General features: G+C 40.3%; 2 long non-coding RNA genes across 6 annotated transcripts in view; one reads left to right on the forward strand and one right to left on the reverse strand.

The window, feature by feature from the left end:
• The window catches only part of LOC138398916 (uncharacterized), a 67,031-nt gene that overhangs the window by 43,827 nt on the left and 2,803 nt on the right, over positions 1-20,401 (forward strand). The window lies entirely within an intron of this gene.
• LOC138398915 (uncharacterized) overlaps positions 18,635-20,401 on the reverse strand; it is a 43,862-nt gene continuing 42,095 nt past the window's right edge. For all 4 annotated transcript variants that reach the window (XR_011236063.1, XR_011236062.1, XR_011236060.1 and 1 more), the window contains one exon: positions 18,635-19,257. This is a non-coding gene — a long non-coding RNA (uncharacterized lncRNA). The remainder of the gene's footprint in view (positions 19,258-20,401) is intronic.

Consider the following 20,401-nt stretch of genomic DNA (forward strand, 5'->3'; position numbering starts at 1 on the left):
ATGTATCTCTTCTATCTAAAATCTTACCTTTCCTCTGACATGGTGAGAATCGTGGATATCATGAACAATAAAATTTTAGAATATCATATAGTCAATATTTTATTCAACATTATAAACACAGCTCTCTGAGAATAAGAAACTTAAAATTATATATAGTTATGATTATATTACTATTATATATATTTAGTTTTTATTATTTGAGGCCTGTCTTAGTGTGTTTAGTCTTCTTTTCCTGTCTTCTGTGTTTGTAATTTCCAATTGAATTGTTTTCATCTTCTTTCTTTTTGATTTTTAATTTTTTCGTTCTTTTCAACTTCTGTTTATCTGATATTATCTGCTGTATAATCACTCTTGTGTAGCTTCTAGTTTAGACTTCACTTCTGAAGTGATTTCTTTTCCATTTACTTCAAATGTTTAACTCATTCCTGAGTTTTTCTAATTCTGATTTACAGCTTTCCTATTATATCATTTTCTTAATGTCTTTTCTCATTTCTTGAAACGTGGATCCTGGTTTTCTTCTGTTTCAGAGGCATATCTTTCTGACACGCTTTCATCATAAGAGTGTCACTCTGTCCTGTGAGCCGCAGTCCTTCCTGTTGTCATTCTGGTGTGAAAATCTGTTTTCCCAAACTTGTAGCAGGGAGAAGTGGGTCTGTATCATTTTACTAGATTCATGGCTCTAATGCTCTTCTTTTTTTTGTTATTATTTATTTATTTATTTATTTTTTGAGACAGAGTCTCACTCTGTTGCCCAGGCTAGAGTGAGTGCCGTGGTGTCAGCCTAGCTCACAGCAACCTCAAACTCCTGGGCTCAAGCGATCCTCCTGTCTCAGCTTCCCGAGTAGCTGGGACTACAGGCATGCGCCACCATGCCGGCCTCCCAGAGTGCTAGGATTACAGGCGTAAGCCACCGCGCCCAGCCTCTAATGCTCTTCTTATGCCAGTTTTATGAAGTGCTAAAAATATGGCCTCACATTTCTTGAGATTTCCTAGGTTTTTCTCTCTTTCCCCCATTTTTCCTTGAACCACCCTTTCTTATACCAAAGGTCTTTTTAACTGACTCCAGTAGTATTTGATACTTTAATTCCTCACACTTCTCTATGATATGGGGCTTTGTCCTGGAAGGGAGCTTTGCCTAATTTTGAGTGTCAGAGGGCTGTCGTGCTCCAGCTCCTCGGGACTTTACCGTGGATCCGTGTGTTACTGTGGATCGTCTCACGTTAGGGTGTCTCACCCTGTCCATTGCAGCTGCGAGTTTGGTCCTTCTGTGCTCAGCTCCCCTAGATTCCCCGCCGTGTCCCTCCTTGTCCTCTGTAGCTGTCAGTACCGATTGCAACTGTAGCTCTTGCAGATTTGTCCTGACTGCTCAAATTTTGGGATTCACAGGACTCCTTATCGCTTAATTTTTTTGGTACTGTATATGTTGTCCCAGGGCCTTTTGCTTTGTTTTGTTTGCTACTCTTCCAGTAACTCTGTCTAGGAGGTTTGGGGGTGAGTTTAAGTGTTACCTCCACCATCTTCCCAGCTGACAAAAATCTTGCGATTTTTCTTTTAAAAAAAAAAAAAGTTGTTTAGCACTCTGGGAGGCCGAGGCGGGTGGATCGCTCGAGGTCAGGAGTTTGAGACCAGCCTGAGCAAGAGTGAGACTCCATCTCTACTAAAAATAGAAAGAAATGATCTGGCCAACTAAAAATATATATAGAAAAAAAATTAGACAGGCATAGTGGTGCATGCCTGTAGTCCCAGCTACTGGGGAGGCTCAGGCAGTAGGATTGCTTAAGCCCAGGTGTTTGAGGTTGCTGTGAGCTAGACTGATGCCATGGCACTCACTCTAGCCCAGGCAACAGAGCAAGACTCTGTCTCAAAAAAAAAAAAAAAAAAAAGTTGTTGCTAAAGGCACTGGATATTTTCTGAAGTTCAAAAGCAGAGCTAAAAGCAATAAAAAAAAAAAAAATCCCTTTTAGCAGAAACAAACCCAAGGCATGTTCTTCATGTTTGTGTATAACACTGGACACACAGAATCCACAGCAATATCACCATCAAATACAGGATCCTTAATGTAGTAAGACTGACGTTGCAATTTTAAAAGGAAATTCCACGAGTAGAATTTGTGGCCTTTTAAAGCAGTTATGCCTCAGATCGTCATAATTGATTGAACTCTTAGCAACTAATAATAATCTTCTTATCTCAATAACAAAATAGGCGTATGTATCTGTGTTCATTCTAGATGTTTACTCCACCTAAGTGTGATGATATCCAACATTCAGAGTTCATAGCAGTACCTGTCCATGACACCTCCCCAGGAAAGAGTGTTCTGAGTCCTTTTTACCACTTTCTTTTAATTTTCCTTGTTTAAAAGAACTGCTAGTGTATCCAAGAAAGTAGGAAAGGTGCTGTAAGTTACAGAATCACTGCTGAGATTTATTCAATAATTCAAATCTTTAAAAAAATATACCTAAGGGAAACTTCTTTCACAAGTTTTATTATTTTGCTATGGAAAGTATTTTTACTGAAAAGATCAATCTGAGCTCAAAATACATATCTGGGATAAAATCTGATGTTTTGATTAATGGTGAAGCTGTCCCTCTGGTTTAAAGCTCATGTTTATAAATTAATAACATAAATTCTATAGATGACTTCATTTGGGAACTAAATAAGCACGAATTTTGGCCTCTCAGTAAAAATGTTTTACATTTCTAGAAACGGAAGGATGTCTTCTAATGTTTATCATCATAAAATTGAAACAGTTGAGTCATTTTATCATTAAAAAAGGAAATACGGTAGTCAGTTGAGGGTTGTATGAAGATACGCATAGGTAATAGTAGTCCTCTTTGCAGTTTAAATGTCTGTAACACTATAGTTGTCACATGAGTTCATCACTTTTATGTAATTTGGATAGGTGTCATTAAAGCTTTGAAATACTCAGTTACTTAACATTTCTATTAAATATTTATAAAATATTTTTATGCTTAAGATGATGTTAGCCCTTGTTTCACAGATTTCTAATCAAGATATAAAGGGTGAAGAATCATATAACAAAAAATCAGTAACAAGTGAAATTTAAGCCTTCAATCATGCAGATTCCTAATGATCCATAACTCATTGTCATGTTATTTCCCTAAATACCATGTATAGTTTAATGTCCAATAAAATCATGTTACATATATCACTTTCTTTTCTTCTTTAATCCAAACAAATTATGCACATCTAATTTGGGTAGTTATAACATGACATTAAAAGTTTATAATTATTTTAAGTAATAGTTATAGTTTAAAGACATGCTTTTGAAACAGATATGGATTTTTTACTAGTCTCTACTGGCATTATTACCTAGGCAGTGTGATGGGGGAGGTTAACTTATTTTTTATTGACTACTTGGAAAAAGCAATCAAAATAGTCAACCTGTATGTTTCCTTTCTGTCTTGAGTAACTTTGACTTTGTGTTTCTAGAGGTGATCACATTGTGACTAGCATGATTACACTAACAGTGGATTGGTAGACTAGTCCCATTCAAGTTAATGTTTCAGAATAAGGCATCAATTAATTACATGTATTGCTTACTTTAGGGTCAAACCCCAGTTAGAAAAATGTGACCTCTGACTTCTTGTGACATGTTTGGCATTGAAATTTCTGAGTTCTCCTGGAGTTCTTCCTGTCACTATGGATATACATAAGCCCAAACTCTAAGTCCTCTTCGTGTGTATGTTGACTTTGAAGTTGCAACTAGGTACATATTATTTCTTTTTTTATGTATTAAAATTTAACTCGTTGAAGCCCAATTTCCAGGAACAGTTTATTTAAGTTAAAGTTTGCTATGTCTCTCTGTCTTAGAATTATTAGAGAGGAGGAGAATGGCCATTCCTAAGTTACTTCTTTGTAAATAAGTTAGTTTGAAAAACTACCAGTTATTATGCTGCTTATGTAATTCCAAGCATTCTTCTTGGAATTACTCATTGTATTCTCCTTTCAATCTGCAGGGAGTTAGCTACACTCCTTGCAAAGAGGTTTTTTTTTTCTCTTTACTCCAATCAGGTCGCTCAGGCAGGGGTCATCGCAAAGGATGAAAAATATAGTAGGAAACAGAAATAAAAGATAAAGTAATGGCCATAATAATACACAGAGCCAAAGATATAGTTTATAAAGTAAAGGTTTATGAAAATAAATAAAGGAATGTATCTGGATGGATATATTTTTACCCGCATCAAATATATCCCCAACTGAAACTCCACACAGGTATTTTATAGGGTACATACAGGCTCCCCGTTGCCAAGGGCAGCAGGATTTGCATACTAACAGGCAGTTTGCTTTAGGGTCAAAGTCTCCTAAAAGGCTACTACAGATCCTTTAACTACCTCCAACTAGGGGAACAATGAGTTATAAAATCATCTTGGGGCAAACTTGTAAGTTTTATGATAAGGCTATTACTTTAGCAACAAACAGAGACATCTTGGCTCCGGTGATTGTGTTCTTGGGGACAGAGATGATCCCAGAAGTCAACATGAACTGTTCTTTGTGTTAATTACTTGAACTGCATGGTTCCATCTGGGCCCGGCTTGGGCATTAGCATGTCTATATGATCAGCTCTCATCTCTGGGGGTCTACCTGTCAGTTCCTGCAACCTTCTGGTTCTAAGGAAAAGGCATGCCTTGTCTTTCAAAACAGGTGAGAACCAAAGGCCCAGTTTACAGCTGTCTCTTTGAAGTGCAGCTTCTACTGACCAGCGAGATGCCCTCCTGAGAGGAGGCAGCTTTTCAAATAACACATTTATTTTTTCTTTAAGGCAAAGCCTTATTTGACTTCTGAAATTAAATCTTGTCTCCAGAAATACAGGCAGCATTTCTATAACTCAGTATTCTTAGGCTCAACATCAATCTATATTGATTTATTCTCTTACATATCTTATTGTGAAAGTGGATTGGCAGGTATACTTTACCACTGTTATCATTACTATTTTATTTTACAAGATAGTCTTATACAAGAAGTAGCTAATTCTGAATAACCAAAGTCCATGGTGAATTTTTTCCAGGATGCCAAAATCTTCTGACATTCATCTTGCCTTGGATTGTTGTCTAGGTGTTTTCGTGTGCTCGACATTTCTTTGCAGTTCTGTGAAGGAAACATACAGACAAGGCACATAGAAATGTAAACAGCTGTGGCACATAGAAATGTAAACAGCTGTTAAAGAATGAGACAGTAGTACCTAGTAATAGGAGAGGGTCATTACCACATGATGAGGGTTTATTAATTTACAACACTGGAGGCTTTGTTTGAGGGGAGAGACACCAGGAGAGCTCGGAAGGCCCTGTGGGTGGCATGGAATCAGTCAGGCCTCAGTCGTTGTATAGGATTTGATGCGGCAGAGAGGAGAGTCCAAGTAGAGGGACTGTGGGGTTTAAGGAAAAGTGGATAAAAAGGCAGAGAGAGTCAGACTAGGAAGGCCTTGAGAATGCTAGCATTGACATTTTAATCCATAGGTAGAGGGGAATAGTGAGTGCTTTTTGAATAGGGAAATGGTAAAAAGTAGAACATACTCATTTTTTTCCCTCCCAGGCTAGACTGAATGGTCCCCTCAAATGTCTCTTGAATCTACCTGCTCTTCCCTCTTCTGGGCTGGGTTTTCACTCTTGTGATTTCCTGCCTGTTCCTCCAGTCCCTGTTTTTCCACAATGTCATCTCAGATCACTCTACCATCGCAGGCCTTTCTCTCTTGCCCTCGAAGCCCCCATTCCTGTGCAAAGGTGTCGCTGTCTCGGCCCGTGTCTTCCACATCACCTCTGCCACCCGCCACTCTGCTATGCTCCAGAATTCGGAGATACACTTGGCAGGTCCTCAGGTCTGTGTCTCCCACATGCCACCTGGGATGACCTTCCCAGACTCCTCTTTCAAGTGTCATCTCCTGGGAAGTCTTTCCTGACACCATTAAGTCAACTTAATTTTACCAGTTATTTTTCTAAATTTTAGGTCTGATTGTGTTCTTAAATCCTCTTTTGATTTCCCTGTTGTGCATAAAGTCCAAATAATGGAGCAGGGCACTTGTATAAAGCTCTTCACAATTAGATCATGATATTTCTTTCTTCTTTTTACAGCTAGCCTTTCCCCTCTCAGTGTTCCATCTGATGAGACAAGTGTCAATGGCCTGAGCACTCTATGGCTTTTTTCTTTTTTTTCTTTCTTTTTTTTTTTTTTAAGAGATGGCATCTCGCTAGGTTGCCCAGCCTGGACTCAAACTCTTGGATTCAAATGATCCTCCCACTTCACCCTCCTGAATAGCTGGGATTACAAGCGTGTGCCATCATGCCTGGCTTAGATTTTTAATTTTGTATTTTTCCTTCATTAATGGACAAAATCATACCCAGGCTTTCAAGATCCAACTCAAATATTATCTCCTTTGAGATTTTGATACATTTCTCATTGTACCCAATCCTGTTCCTCTTTCTCTTTGTTCCCCTAGTAATAGATATAAAATTTGATTTTATTAGTTATTGAAGTCTCCTATGATCTTTGAAATATATTTCCATTTCTTTTATTGACTGTGAGAACCTTAAGAGTAGGGAATATGTCTTTTCTCTTTTTGTATATTAATGTGAAACAGTGATTGGGACATTAATAATAATATTCAGTTTCATTAACTGCAGAAGTGGTTTTAAGGAAGATTATAATTGGTAACATTAAATGAGCCATTATTTTTTGACAAGCACTGTGCTTTATATAAGTAACTTATTTAATTTTCACAGCAACACAGGCATGTTGTCGTTACCCCCACACTGCTGAGAAGATGCTGTAGTAAGAAGGTGAAGTAGATTGCCCAAAGTCATCCAGGTTGTTGGTGGCAGACCTAAAATTTGAATATAGGTCTATCTGATGTTGGAGTTGAAGCTACTAAACATTAAAATTTTTTTCTTCTGGCATTTAATGGGTTTATATTTATATCTTTGCAAACTCTGAAGTTTTCAAAACATGATCATCTCCATGGTACTTACATATTATTTCATTTCATCCTCACAACCGTGAGTTAAAGTTAGCTCCACTTTATAGGTGAAGAATGCGGCTCTCAGAGTAAATTATTTGTCCCAGGTTAAGTGTTAGAATTAAGAAGAACCTAGTGCTTCAGAATATAGTCTAGAATTTTAAAATTAATTCCATTGATGGAGGATCTATAAAGATGCTGTTTAGGTTTTGAAGTTTAACACTTTTTGTTCGATGCAATTTTAAAGTAAAATATTTGTTTGCCATGAAATATTCCATTTCTAAAAGTAACATAACCATATTATAGGATACTCAGAAAACAGAAAAATAACCACCTATAATTTGTCCACCCAAATTCAAGTAAGGTACTCACTTTGATTTTCTTCTTTCTAGTCATTTTCTGTATAGGTGTGTGTTGTCTCAGCATGTCTGAGTCTTCTTCCATGTTGTTGCGTGGCCACCACAACATGGGACGGTGGCACGTGGCTCCCCCTGGTGAGACGGCACCTTCACATGCCTGGGAGGGAGGAGAAGCGAGGGGAATGAACACTTGTTACGAGGTTCACATTATCTCATTTACCCTCAAATCAGCCACATGGCATTGGCTTTAACAATTCCACTCTACAGATGCGCAGATGGAGATGCGGTTGGGGTGAGGCTTGTCCCGCCTTCAGCAGCGCGGGGAGCAGCCGCTGTGCACACAGGACCCGCGAGACTCCGGAGGCCTCGCCTCCCCCGGGCTCTCACGGTGCCCCCGCGTCTTCTGTTAAGTTCTCGTAACAAAGCTCCGTGCTCCAGCTGCACAAATAAATAAACAGTGGAGTGAAAGCTTAGGGGGTGACCTATACCACGTAGCAGGAATTACTTTCGTAGGACTAAGGGCAAGGGACTGGGCACTTTCTGTGCATTACCTCGTCTGGCTCTGTCTACAACCCTAAGGGGAGTGTCCTCTGCCTTTTTCTTCACCATGCCGTCTGAAGAACAGGAATTGATAGTAGGAAAATGTGTGCTCTCTTTGATTCTAACTGATGCTATTCGCTTCTGTGACTATGCTTGCTTTTAGTTGTTTAGTAAATATAGTTAATCAGAATGAAAAACAGAGATAACAACAAAGGTAACTCCATGATAGGCTAGGCTTCCTGGATGTGAGAAGCCTAGTCCTGCTTCTGTATATATGGCTTGCTGGCTTGGTGCTTAGCATAAGTGGAGCCATGGCAGGCTTCACTAAAGTAAAGGAAAACAAAGCCCCGGGGAGGTAACTGCAAGTTGCTTTCTGATAAAGGACTGGAGAATCCAGGTGCCCTCCAACCAACTAAGTAAATAAGAAGAGCAAGACATGATCAGTGCATGAACAGCTTGTGCAGGGCGTGTGTTCCCAGTATCGCTTGTAACCAAAAACTAGAAGGTATGCAACAACAGCTCCCCTCCCCCGTCGGAGACCCTCCTCTTCCCCTGGATGATGTTAACTACAACTGGCGCCAGTGCAAAAAGTCCGAAACTTAGAGTCAACAAACCTAAAGCCAACGCGATCAGCCACTTCTAAACAAAAGGAACAAATAAACTGAAGGGGGATAAAGTGCAGACTAGTGTGTCGTGTGCAGACTAGTGTGTCGTGTACAGACTGGTATGTCATGTGCAGACTAACGTGTTATGTGCAGAATAACGTGTCGTGTGAAAACTAGCATACAGAAAAGTATAAAAGCCTAATCTTTACCCCAGGGCGGGGTCCTAGTTCCTGGAGAGGCCACTGCGTTGGTGCTCTGGAATTTGGACCCTGGCCTGGGGCTAGTTAATAAACTCCTTTGCCTTTTTGCAGCCTCAGTGACTCTGCCTCTCTGTTCCTGGGGCCAAAGGGAACCGGATCTAACACGTCACCGTCTCATGCTAGGATAACCTGGGTGTTTTCGCCATGCTCTGTGTCTCCTCGCATCATACCCTTTCCCCGTGCTTTGGATTATTTCCCTACCGTGGACACTCAGGTGAATGTCTCCAGCTTCCCTCCGGCACGGATGACTGTGCATTGTCCCCAGCTCTTCACAGCCACTCACTGGGATGTATGTCCAGAAAGAATTCCTCCTTGCTGGTATGCATATGGGTAATTAATTTGACTACGCTCTTATGAAAGATGCCTCAGTCTACAAGTTTGGTAGCGCTGTGCACATTGGGTTTTGTTTTCGTGTACGTCTGCATATACTTGATGTTCACTTGCCCAAATTTTGTCATTCAGAGGGATGTTTTAATTTGCATTTCTGTATTTGGTTTAGGCAGCTCGTGGTGTTCTCATATGGTTCTGGGGTTCCTTTGCTGCGGGTGCCTGTTACTGCCTTCTGCCCATTTCCCACGGGGATTGTGTCTTTTCTGTTGACTTGCAGAAGCTCTTGTTACACTGGACATTAGTTCCTTTACAGGTTTTATGCTTTGTAAATATCTTTTCTCTTTCTGTCATCTGTTTATTAATTTTTTCCATAGTTTTCTTTATGAACAGAAAATTCTAATTTGGATATGATCAAATTCAGTCTAGTTTGCCTACTGTTTTATGCTTTTGAAATTTTATTTAAGAAGTCCTTAAGACAACAATATTCCCTACATTTTCCTTTACTAACTTTATGGTTTTACCTTTTATAGTTAGGTCTTTAAACCATCTGTAGTTATCTTTTTATGTGTTAGGTAAGGATCTACCTTACCTTATTGTTTGTTGTGACTCTATCTTCTTCTTTAGACTTTAAACTTAAAGGTCTTAAAAACTCTTGTGGGAGGTACTTTAGGGGCCCTTGTAGCAGACCATGTGGTTGAATTGCTTGTTGGCAGTGCCATAGCGTTCTTTGCTCTCTGCCATGAAACCTCTTCCCACCACTGTGATCTCTGTGAGGTCAGGGTCTCTATTGCATGTGGCTGGCATGTGGCACTCACCCAGCAGTATTTGTTAAATGCTGGGTGAACGTGAGCTCTTTTCCTGCAGCCAGTTTGTCCTTCTGAGAGAAAGCTTGAAAATGTTAATGAGACTAATGCTAATATTGCTCTACTATTAACTGGCTGTGTTTTCTCGAGGAAGTCATTATTCTTACTTTATCTGTAAATCAGTGCCTCTGTGTCACCACCGTCTCAGTCAAGATACAGGAAGTTCCCTGTGCTCCTGTGTGCTCAGCCCACCCTGCCCTCCAGCCCCACTCCATAACCGATTTGCTTTCTGTCACAGTGATGAGCTTTGCCTGCTTTGGAATTTTATATAAGTGGAATCATACAGTGTATTATTTTCCACGATTGGCTTTTCTGGTCAGCATGTTTTGAGATTCATCTGCTTACAGATGTTGGTGGTTCATTCTTTTTCATTGCTGAGTAGGCAATTGTGTGCATATATACCATGATTTTTTAAATCCATTTATCTGCTGGAGGGACATTTGGGGGTTATTATGACATAAGATAGAGTGTGCTTTTATGTACAGGTGTAGGCGTGTATTTGGATAAATACCTAAGAGTGGAATTGCTAGGCCATATGATAAATGTATGTTTAACTTTATTAGAAACAGCACAACTGTTATCCAAAGTGAAGAGTTTACACTTCCACCAGCAGTATATGAGAATTCCAAGTTCTCCGAACCTGGTATTGTCGGTCTTGTAAAATTTGTGTCATTCCAGTGGGTTTGTTAGTGGCATCTCACGAAATTTAAGTTTGCATTTTCCTGATGTAAGCATCTTTTAATGTGCCTATCGATCAATGATATCTTCCTTCACAAAGTGTCTGTTCAGTTCCTTTGCCCGTTTCTTACTGAATTGGTTTATTTCAGTATTCTTACTGAAGTGTCATAGAGTTCTTTATATATGCTGGATATGAGTTCACTGACAGATCTATATAGCTATGGTTCTAGAAGGAGATAATAGAGGAAATGAGGAAGAATCACTATTTATAGAGATACTGGGTAAAAGATACTAGTACTCAATCCAGCAAGCCCAGTGAAGAACAAATCAAAAAAGGTATCCACATTTAGCCATATTATAGTGAGAACTGCAGAATTTACTAGAGGAAAAGAGAAAACCTTAAATACAGGCAATAGCTTTTTGAAAAGACATCATTTATAAAGGTGTGGTAGTTAGACTCATGACTGACTTCTTAACTGCAGCACCAGAATTCAAATGACTGGAACAATAGCTTCAATATGTCTTGAGAGATACTAACTCTCAGCCTAGAATTACTTACCTTTCAAGGAAGAAATTGAAATAAAGGCTTTTTTAGACAAAGTCTGAGACAAAAGAAATTCTTAATGGTTTACATTAGGAAGAACAAAAAGATCCCAAATGAAAGTTCTGAAATGTAAGAATGCATAAGGAACAAAGTTCATAAGTGCGGTTAAAATTAAAGCATGAACTATAAAATATAAAAATAACATTCAATTTGTGAAAAGTAATCAGGCCAGAGCAACTGTAACACCAGCAGCAGAATATAGAAACATTACAAAGTGTCATTAGCAGCAGAACGGATAGTCATATGTTTATATGACAGGCTATTGCACTACAATAAAAATAAACTGTCGCCTCACACATCAGTCTGGATTAATTGCAAAAATGTAATATCAAAGAAAGGAATCAAATTACAAAAGAATACTTGCAGAATGATTCCATTTCTGTAAAGTTCAAAACCCGGCAGCACAGAGCAACGTGTTTTAAGGGATGCACATACACAGGACTGAACGGTATGAAGACAAAAACGGGGAAACGGTTAACACAGAATTAGGGACACTGGTGGTGGTGACAGGAGCCGGCAGGAGGGGCCTATCCAAGGAGCTTCTGCTCTTTCTGAGCCGAGGTAGTGGTTTCTCTGGTGTTTCTTTAATTCTTCAAACTGCACATATTTTAAAATACTTTCTTGTATGAGTAATTTCTAAATGAAAATTTTTAAACAAAGAAGGAGTAAGTGGATGGCACCAAAGCCTGTTGGGGAACGTGGATGATAAACAGGGGTTGGGAGGTGGGATAGATATGTAACGAAAAAATGGATTATCCTCCCTGGTCGGATCACTGTTGTGTTGCCAACAGATCTTTCCTTCTGTTCCCAGACGTGCATGTCTCGGTCACTTTCAGGCATTGACAGCCCATTCCACTACGTTTTAGGGAACCGGTTCATTCAGTAGTAATCATCATCATTTAAGTCAACTGTTTCTTTTTAGCTATTTCTCTTTTCTTCCACTGGAAGACTTTTCTATGCCAGATTATCAAACTGAAAATTATATCCTAATTACATGGAAACTACATTATTTGAATGCTGTGTGTTTCTGAACACTTAGCACTATAGAAAGAAGTGTATTTGGCTGAGTGTTGTTGTGAGTAGAATTCTATCAAGTGTTATCAAAAGGCATTTCATACAGAATTGAAAAAGAAGGCCTAGTATTTACCGTTAATTTTTCTCTGACAAATGGACAAAGCATATAATTTTATTGTGACCATGCTTTTTAGGTTTTTTTTTTATTTCAATAGATTTAGGGGGTGCAAGTATTTTGGGTTACATGGATGAATTATACCATGCTGAGGTTAGGGCTTTTTGGGTACAATGTACATTATTGTGATAATTTTTTATAATTGAGTTTAAAATGAAAATGTATATGATTTAGAAAGATGTAATTTTCTAATTTTTAATTACATAATTTATTTTGAAAGAAAACCCATTCAATAAAATTAGTAGGTCATCATAAACTTTGCTAATCATTGAAAGTTTGTTTTAGAGTTCTGTTAAAATAGATTGTGTACTAAATGTTGTACAAAATACAGTTAGATTTGGTTTAGGGCTAGTAAATGTATATAATAAGAAAAACATAACAAATGTTTTCAGTGGTGGAATTGAGCTTTAATGTAACATTTTGAAACATCCCATTTCATTATAAGACGTTGATTAATTCCTATTCTCAACTGCTGAGGAATGGAGAAACAAGAGATGGGAATATTTGCTGCTGGCCAAGAGTGAGACGGGCGCTGTCACCAGTGCTGTCGGTGCAACACGAGAGCCACACAGCGCAGGAAGCAGGGTCCCCCATCATCCTGGAGAAAGAATAAAATTCGGTTGGCTTTTAATCTATGTGTGTGCATGTGTGCACACTGTCCTCATGTGTATCAATAAGTATACACGGTATATTTTATTAGAACTTCTTTTGTTACAAAAATATTTTGAGGACAATTAGAAAAGAAGAAACAGAGTAAGGCTATATATATTAGAAGGGATGAGAAGGATGATGAAAAGAGAAATGAAGTTTAGGATCTAAAATAGAGCCAGGAGGAAACCTAATACAAGAAAGTCTTCCGTGAATTCCTACAGCTTGTTAAGGATGTGTCACAAATTTGGCTTTTGGTATAAAAGGACAGGCTCAACATTTTAGTGATGGCCATAAAGCAAATCGGTTGCCCAGGTGATCCGTAGCTATTGTTCACAGTACTGAAACCAGAAGGAAATTTATCCTGAGGGTTTTCAGAAAGGTAACCGTTTTCTAATTGATGGCAGAGCATAGCCCTGTGTCTTCAGTAGTCAAGGTTGGGCTTTCGGGTATGATTTTGACTAAACTGTTACTGCTGTGTGATGAAGAGTGTCCCAGGACAGTCCTCTGCTGCTGCCTGTGCTCTTTTTCCCAACAACCAAGGAAATGGACTGTACAACTTACAGTATATTTTAGGCCTGGTGCAGTGGCTCGTGCCTATAATCCTAACACTTTGGGAGGCCAAGGAGGGAGGATTGGTTGAGGCCAGGAGTTCGAGACCAGTCTGAGCAAGAGCGAGACCCCATCTCTACTAAAATGGGGGGAGAGCCAGGCGTGGTGGCATGTGCCTGTAGTCCCAGCTACTGTGGAGCCTGAGGCAGAAGGATCACTTGAGCCTAGGAGTTTGAAGTTGCAGTGAGCTGTGGTAGTAACACTGTACTGTATCCCAGGTAACATAGCGAGACCTTGTCTCCAAAAAAAGAAAAAAAAGACACCTCCCCCCCAAATTTACAATATATTTAATCTTCAGATATGAAACAAGTACATTATTCTTGAACCTATGGTGAGTTTTGCATCGTTACACAGATATGTCATTTTCATCAGTTGTGTCATTGTTACAGACTGGTAAGTTTTTAAGAAGTTGGTAAAACTTGGGGATAGGTCCAATTTAATTGTGTTAAAAGATTAGAGCAAGCTATAAAATGTACAATTCATCATTATTGAAATCACAACTTTGAATTAATAAAAACTCTCTTTTTATAAAATGGAACCAATATTAATAATGTAAGTAGTGTATGTGTCACAGTAAAAACGGTTTATTTCCCCCAAATGAAAACTTTGCCTGTTATGGAAGGGATAGTAAAGTCTCTAGTAGCTTTAAAATAAATAAATGTTTTACTTTTCTAATTTTAATTAATGTCACTGCATAAATAAGAGGTCAAAATCTAAGGTAATTATTTACAGTGTGACCTTTGGGACAGATGAATAGAGAAACTTTTTAAAGAGAAAGTATTTGTAATGCCTTCGCTATTCATGGAAGATATAATGGAAAGAAAAGGGGTTTTATTGGTTAGTTAATCCCCATAAAATCTATATAATCTTTCACATATATTTTTATTTCTCTTGGGTAGACACCTAAGCGTGGGAATGCTGGGCCCTATGGTAGGTAAGCTGTCCTGTGCAGCGTAGGATACGTCACAATACCGTTGGTTTCTACCTGCTAGTGATACGACACCACTTTCTGTGCAGCGTAAGGGCCGTACAGCATGCTCCGTCCTTCCGTCGCTTCCTCTTGGGTCTCTGTGCTATTGTCATACGTGTTACTTACACATGTGTTATACGCCCCAATTTCATTATTGTTATTTTTGTTTAAACAGTCAATTATCTTTTAAAGTCGTTTTAAAAAGAAAAAAAGTCACATACTACCCATTTGGTTACCATGGCCATATCTCTAAACATAATCTCATCTGGTATCATTTTTCTCCTGCCTAAAGTACGTCTAACATTTCTTGCAGTTTAAGAGTCTGTTGCTGATTGATTCTTTCAGCTTTTGTGTATCTTAAAAAGTATTTTACTTTAAACCTATTTTTCTTGTGATACACACAGTTTGCCACTGTAACCATTTGTAAGTGTAGTTCAATGGTGTTAAGCACATTCACAATGTTGTGCAACCATCATCATTATATATTTCCAATTTTCTCATTATACCAACTGGAAGCTCTGTAACCATTAGGCGATAACTCCCATTTCCCCCGCCCTTGGCCCCGGGTAACCTCTAACATACTTTGTCTCTATGAATCTGCCTTATTCTAGATATTTCACAGAAGTGGAGTCATATGGTATTTGTCCTTTGGTGCCTGGCTTATTTTGTTTATCATAATGTTTCCAAGATTCACCCATCTGTAGCAGGTGTCATAACTCCATTCCTTTTCATGGCTGAGTAATCCTGTGTGTGTACTTGCCACATGTTCTTTATCCATTTATCTGTTGATGGACATTTGGGTCGTTTCTGCCTTTTGGTTAGCGTGAATACAGTTGCTGTGAACATTAGTGTGCAAGTGTAAGTTTGAGTCTCTGTTCTGAATTCTCTTGGTTACACACCTGTAAGTGGACTTGCTGGGTCATACGGTAATTCTATGCTTAACCTTTTGAGGAACCACCAGAGTGTTTCAACAATAGCTGCACCATTTTTCACTCTCACCAGCAATGAATGAGGGTTCCAGTTTCTCAGAGGCGAGGGGGATGGAGGATGGGATGCCTGGGCTGGGAGTCGGTACCCAGTGTTCCCTCCTGGTCTTAGATCAGGCTCCTCAGCTTCTTGGCCATCGGAGCAGGGCTGCTCCCCATACCCACTGTGGCAGTCCCCTGGAGTCCCCCAGGCTTCACCAAGCAGCACCCAGGTGACAGGTCCCCACAACCCCCCTTGGACACGCTCAGACACTGCGGGGCTCTGAACAATTAGAAGCCTGCCCTCTGCTGGCTGCTCAGTGACATAGACACCGCCCCCCCCCAGGACCTGGCAACGGAAACAGGAACGCGCAGGCGTGGCTTTCATGCTGGGGCGGGGCCTCGCAGGGCGGAGCTTCCTCTCCAGGGCGGGCTGTGGCTGCGGCACTTCCGGCTTCTGAATTAAAGAGGCCTAGGCTGGGGCCGAGCCCGGAGCCCGGAGCCCCAGCGCTGGCTCTGCCTGGGGGCGGAGTCTGGTCCCGCCACCGCCGCACCCGGGGCAGAGGCTGCGCCCGAGTATCGCGCCGGCTCAGCCTCGGTGAGGGAGCGAGGCCAGCCAAGCCGCTGCCCCCGGCGTCCCCGCGTCCCCGCGTCCCCGCCGCTCCCTCGCTCCGGCGTCCCCCTCAGGCTCCTGCCTTCGCCCACAGCCCCTTATTGCCACCCGCTCGGTTTCCAGGTCCCCCTTCCCCGTGCAGCCCATTCACCTGCTGGGGTGAAGCCCTTTAGGTGGCACCCCCTTAATCTCCCTTCCTCCCAGTGACAGCCTTTTCCGCGTTCTCTTTGCCACCGTCTCTGCGTCCTTTAACCCTGACCCTTTCTTCTTTTTCTCTTCCATTTTATCTTTTTTTGTCTTCTGTGATCCTCACTCCTTTCTCCCTGTTTTTTTGCTCTTTATTCTCACCCCCCTCACCTTTTTATCTCCACTGACCCCTCCTCTCCATGTCCCTTCTCCCATCTGTCCCCTCGGCCAAATTTCCTCCCCCTTATTGGACGTCGTCCTCGCCCGCTGGCACAGCTGTCCCCATCTCCTTCTCCAGGCTTCAGGGGTCTAAGCAGGAACAATTTGAGGACCGTCTCTTCCCAGGAACTGTAGGGCTGGCAGATGGGGGTTTGTAGTTTTCTTCTTCCTTTTGTGTTTGGAGAAAGGGGAGCTTGGAGGTGTTGAAGAGAGCCTGGAAGCCTTGTTAGGTACTGTCACGGCAAAACCTGAGAGATGGTGTGTTACAGCGTGATAAACTGAGGGCCAACATGCATGGTGACACCTTATGAAACATTTACCTTTCTGACAAAACTAACTAAAAAATATATATATTTTTTAAATTTTGAGCATCTTTTAGTGGGGAGGAACAGCTTCAGAAATTTAAAAATATTTATTTACAGGCTTGACTATTATAACTTAGATAAAATGATTTGGTTTATTTGGAGGCAGAGACCAGCGGCATTTGAGGACTGACAATCACCTTGCTTGGCACTCGGATTGTGACAGCTTCTTTAATACCTTCCAAAGGGTTCATTTGTTTTGCCCTCTCTTTTTCAGTTGGGAAAAACTTCTATTTGCAAATTTTCCCCTTCCTGTTTCAAAATAGCTTGAGATTTCCGTTGGTTTTTTTCATTGAGTTGAATTACACCTGGTTGGCAGTACATTTATTAAAAAACATTGCTCCCAAATATGCAACAGGCTAAATTTTGGTCTCCGAGAGGGACAGAAATTCTAGTCAAAACAAAATCCCAATAATCATATTCTCCTAGGATGTTAGTCATTTTCTATTTATGGAGATGGCTTCTTTACTTAAGCCTCATGCACCAGCTGCTAGCTTCATCCTTTTCTTCTTCAGCTTCCTCACCTCTCTGTCTTCATGGAATTGAAGAGAGGAGCCTGCTTTAAATTAGATTTTGACTTAAGGGAATGTTGTAGCTGGGATGATCTACAGAGCACACAAACTTTCTCTGTATCAGCGATAAAGCTGTTTTGCTTTTTTGTCATTCATGTGTTCACTAGAGTGGCACTTCGCATTTCCTTGAAGAACTTGTCCTTTGCAGCCACAGCTGGGCTAACTGGTGTGGGGGGGCCTAGCTTTCCCTGAGCTTTTGAAATGTCTTCCTCATTTTTTGTAGAGATGGAGTCTGTCTACGTTGCCCATGCTGGTCTCAAAACTCCTGGCCTCCAGTGATCCTTCTGCCTCAGCTTCCTGAAGCGCTGGGATTACAGGTGTGAGCCATGGTGCCCACTGGCCATGATTTTGACTGTATGCTCTTATTTATAAAATAAGCTAACAAATACTAAATTGTTCGCATAAATAATTTGAGGCCTAAAATGATATTATTTTCTTCCAGAGAAGTCTTACTTTCATTTCTTCCAGGTGCCTGGCAGAACTCATAACCCAAGATCATCTCAATCTGATTTAGGGACTAAATTCTGAAGCTGAGTTACAGCCCTTCTGGGGAACATGTATTTCTAGTTCAAACTTGTTCTCCTCAAGTACAGCCCATTGGGACCTGAACTCCCATGCTGAGAATTTATCAAGACCCCATCTGCGGGGAGTTAGCTACGCTCCCCGCAAAGAGGTTTTTTTTTTTTCCTCTTTATTTCAGTCATGGTCTCTAAGTTGACAACACCAGTTTGCAGGGAGTTAGCTAGGCTCCCTGCAAAGAGGTTTTTTTCTTCAGATTAGGTCTCTCAGGCAGGGGTCATCGCAAAGGATGAAAAATATAGTAGGAAACAGAAATAAAAGATAAAGTAATGGCAATAATGATACACAGAGGCAAAGATACAGTTTATAAAGTAAAAGTTTATGGAAATAGATAAAGGAGGGTACCCGGATGGAAATATTTTACCCGCATAAAATATCTCCCTAACTGAAACTCCACACAGGTATTTTATAGGGTACATACAGGCTCCCCGTTGCCAAGGGCAGCAGGATTTGCATACTAACAGGCAATTTGCTTTAGGGTCAAAGTCTCCTAAAAGGCTACAGATGCTTTAACTAACTCCAACTAGGGGAACAATGAGTTATAAAATCATCTTGGGGCAAACTTGTAAGTTTTATGATAAGGCTATTACTTTAGCAACAAACAGGGACATCTTGGCTCCATTGATTGTGTTCTTGGGGACAGAGATGATCCCAGAAGTCAACATGGGCTGTGCTTTGTGTTAATTACTTGAACTGCATGGTTCCATCTGGGCCCGGCTTGGGCATTAGCATGTCTATATGATCAGCTCTCATCTCTGGGGGTCTACCTGTCAGTTCCTGCAACCTTCTGGTTCTAAGGAAAAGGCATGCCTTGTCTTTCAAAACAGGTGAGAACCAAAGGCCCAGTTTACAGCTGTCTCTTTGAAGTGCAGCTTCTACTGACCAGCGAGATGCCCTCCTGAGAGGAGGCAGCTTTTCAACTAACACATTTATCTTTTCTTTAAGGCAAAGCCTTATTTGACTTCTGAAATCAAATCTTGTCTCCAGAAATACAGGGGGCATTTCTGTAACTCAATATTCTTAGGCTCAACATCTCCCCGTTTTTTTATTTTTTGAAGAAAGTTGATGGAGTTGGACAGCCATCACAGCGAGGCGTTGGTCTCCGGATTCTTGTCTTCTTTGGAGTTTTCTCCAGACTATAAATAAACACAAGCAAAGGATTAAAATAATGCCAAAATTTACAACAGTGGAACTCCCATAGATCTTAAGATGATAAAGTGGATCAGCTGACTCTAAACCAGAAGAGATGTCATTAATAATGTCAGCTTCAGAGAGCAATTTAAGTTTGGGACTGAAGGTACTTAATATTTCTTGTTGTAAGTTTCCAATCTCTTCAGTCAGATTTGCTTGGTTAAGTAGATGTTTTCCCAAGGAAACCGAGTTTGATTATATATATGAGGTGTAACACAAAACTGAGTGATATTCCAATTGCAGTGAAGTCTAAGTTGCTTTTGTAGACTTATAACCTGGTCTCCCAACAAGGTGACTGCTTGTGGTAAGTCAGCCACTTGAATAGCTAATTTAGAATCAATTTGATTTTGGGTAGACCATAATTGATTTAAATCGTGGTGCCAATTTTGAACAAATTCAGTGGTCTGAACGGTCTGATGCAGAGCCACACTTGTGGTGGCCACGGAAGCAGTGACAGCAATGATTCCCAAAATAGCTGCTATTAAGAGACCAATAAATCTTTTTGTATGTTTAAGAATGTGGTTAAGTAGTTTGTCCAAAAGGAACATTGCTGGTGTTTCTTGCCAGACTCTATTCATTTTAACAGGTAACCACAGTCCTGTTCTGGCTTTGAGAATATAAAGTGTTTCTTTATAAGGATTGAACTTCATAGAATTGTTAATACAAATATAATAAGAACAGTTGTCACAGGTCACTAGGAAAGAAGGTTCGTTATAAACAGCATGTCCAATCATAAATAAGTAAGGCAGTCTAACACAAATTTGAATATAATGAGTAGAATTTAAATTAAAAGTCCATTCTCGGCTATTGTTTGTATCCAAAGTGTGTGTGCTAATCCAGGCCTGCAAAGGGTGCAAAGCAGCTGATATTTTCCACAATTGATCATGAATAGGGCCATCTAAAATACGAGGAGCTGGAGGGCTCCTACCATCATTGAGCCATGTAATATGACTTTTAAGGTCAGTGTCTTTTACAGACATCGAGGTGGCAGTTTTATTCCAATGAAGCTTTTTAAAATTGTGAGAGGAGGCAGGATGTCGATAGGGACTCCAGTCTAGGAAAACACCATAAGATGTGGACCCAGCAAGA

The sequence above is a fragment of the Eulemur rufifrons genome, chromosome 18 (assembly GCF_041146395.1).
Source record: "Eulemur rufifrons isolate Redbay chromosome 18, OSU_ERuf_1, whole genome shotgun sequence".
NCBI classification, from domain to species: Eukaryota; Metazoa; Chordata; class Mammalia; order Primates; family Lemuridae; genus Eulemur; species Eulemur rufifrons.